The 2636-nt window shown below is 43.1% G+C and overlaps 1 non-coding gene across 1 annotated transcript; it reads left to right on the top strand.

Moving 5' to 3' along the window:
* The first annotated feature begins 1093 nt into the window (after nucleotides 1-1093).
* LOC116216227 (U6 spliceosomal RNA) lies at nucleotides 1094-1197 on the top strand. Its single transcript, XR_014881299.1, has one exon. It is a non-coding gene; the product is annotated as a U6 spliceosomal RNA (small nuclear RNA).
* Nucleotides 1198-2636: the final 1439 nt, after the last annotated feature.

Genomic DNA, 2636 nt, shown 5'->3' on the forward strand with positions numbered 1-2636 from the left:
GATGCGTGTTGGAATTTCACTTCAGTGGCTGTTATTGCATGGTGTTCTTAAGTGCGTAGAAGCATTTGCAGCCAAAACCTGTGAGGATGGGTGGGGTTCAGTGGAATTATTTCCATCTGGGTAATGCAAAATGTCTGTAATATAAAAGTCTTTGTACTTCATTAAAGTGAGACTTTCTTACAATTAGACTTTAAGAACTATTTTTCTAAAAATGAGCAATCTGATTTTTTTCTTTTTCCTTTCTTTTTTTTTTTTTTTTTTTCCCCTGAAAAGAATCCTAATTCTTTGCTGACATCCAACATCTGCAGCCAAAGCCCACCAGAAGCTACAACAGGGGCAGCTTCCTCACTCCAGCTGCCCCTCCCCTGACGCAGCTCCATGCCGTTCCCTCAGGCCCTGTCGCTGTCACACAAAGCAGAGCTCAGCGCTGCCCCTCCGCTCCCTGTGAGGAGCTGCAGCCGCCATTAGGCCTCCCTCAGCCTGCTCTGCTCTGGGCTTAGCTGCTCCTCATACACCTTGCCTTGCAGACCCCTCACATCACTGTAGCCCTCCTTTGGAAGCTCTCTAATAGCTTTATGTCCCTCTTACATCGTGGCACCCAAACTGCACCCAGTGCTGGAGGTGAGGCCACACAGCACAGAGAAGAGGGGACACCCCCTTCCCTCACCCGGTTGGGTTTGGAGCACCCCACTGTTGGCCCTTTGGGCCCCTGGGCACAGTGCTTGATCATGTCCAACTTGCATCACCCAGAACACCCAGATCCCTTTCTGAAGGAAATAATTCTTTTTTTTTTTTTTTTTTTTTTTCGGTCCGAAAAAGAAAAACAGGGAGACAATTGGGAGAGGAATAGAAATTGTTGTGCATTTAAATCGCCTTTAGCTCCTGCAGCATGAGCAGCGAAGCCAGACAGAAGGGTTATGTCTGCTCTGCAGGGCTGGAAAAGACTTGCAGGAGCATCCTCAGAGCTGCAGACGAGGTTTGCAAGCAAACATTCAAAAGCAGAGGCCTAAAGCAAAAAAAAAGCAATTTTTTTTTTTTCTATTAGTAGGAGACATCTCTCTCTTTTGCTTATAGCTTTCAGCTACAACTCTGGCACTTCTGCAGAAGGTACAGTATTGCAATTGGAAAGATTCAGAGAAGATTAGCATGACCCCTGTGCAAGGATGAATTTTTTAAATCGAATTTTTAAAAAGCTGAAGGTTTTGAGACAGTGGCACAGCTACCCAGAATGCTGTGGATGCCCCATCCCTAGAGATGCTCAAGGCCAGGCTTGATGGAGCCATGGGCAGCCTGAGCTGGTGGGTGGCAACCCTGCCCATAACAGCGGGTTGGAATTAGATGATCTCTAAGGTCCCTTTCAAGCCGAACCATTCTATGATTCTGTATTTAGGCTTCCAAGCATATTTACGGCTGATCTCTGCACAGTTGGAAGACCTAGAGGGTGAATCAGATGTAGCAGCCTGCAACAGAAAGGAATTCACAAGGCTGCTTTTCTAGGACAAGAAATTGTCTGGTTCTAACTGTGTGAGGAAGCATCATCTGGCAGACAGATACTTTCAGGAATCTCTAACCCAGCACTTTGCCAGCGCCTTGAGTAAACTCAAACACTATTTATTTGTTGATGAAAGCCACAGGATATGTAATTTATGGCATTCCTGAGATCTTCCTTGTGGGTCCCATAGCTTGTTGAAATAGCAAGAGCAAGTTGAACATACAGGCTTGATGCTTTTTAACATGTCAAGAGAAGAAGTGGTATTTTTCCATCCGAAGGATGTAATTTCTTCTGTCTGAGTCCATCTGTCCTGTTAGTTAAAAATCAGTGCATGAAAATAGCTCTTTCATGGAAGGAAAAGAAATTATTCCTTTTTAAATAACAAACCCTCCAAGTGCGTAGATAGAGACAGAACTTAAATTGATATTGCAAGCTTCAAATCTTTGAGAGTTCAACATGGAGGATAGCTGTAGGAACATGGAGAATGTACTTTTATGGGGGACTCTAAAGCATTTTGTCATCATGCAAATATTTTTGCAAGAAAGTTTTTTTTTTAATTCATTTTCTCAAAATTTCAAAAATGGTGATCAATTCTAACAAACTGTTTGCACTGCAAGTGGTATTTGGTGGAATATTATGGGCCTATTTTAGTATCTCAGTCAGAAAACTGGTCTCCCCTTGCACAGATGTGGTGAACCCTCGACTTTTGCTGTTGAGCAGCCTTAGTAGTGAAGTGTAGTGAAGCTGAAGCTGTGAGTTACCCGTGACAACGATGTACCACTGCTGTTGGCTGTATCGATGTGAAGTGCATCAGGTTGGGCAACAACTTCCTTCTTCTCCTAAAACAAAGTGAACCAAATTGCTCAACTGATGCTTGAATTTCCTCGGTTAAACTCTGCTATCATATGTACTAAGAGTCAACAGAAGTGTACAAGAAAGCAGATTTGCAATGTATGAACTAAGATGGTTCAGTATATGCTATGATTCTAAATATTCAGTATCTTCCTCAGTTTGCCAGGTGCAGAGTTTAAGTGCATAAAGTTAGAGGAAAAGTGGTTGTGGAATCGGTCTATACTTTGGCTTCTCAAATATGATTGTCAGCGGAAGTGTAGTGAAAATGACAACTAGGGTCCTTAACGTGTGT

This window comes from Meleagris gallopavo, chromosome 1 (assembly GCF_905368555.1).
Source record: "Meleagris gallopavo chromosome 1, MGAL_WU_HG_1.1, whole genome shotgun sequence".
Taxonomy (NCBI): domain Eukaryota; kingdom Metazoa; phylum Chordata; class Aves; order Galliformes; family Phasianidae; genus Meleagris; species Meleagris gallopavo.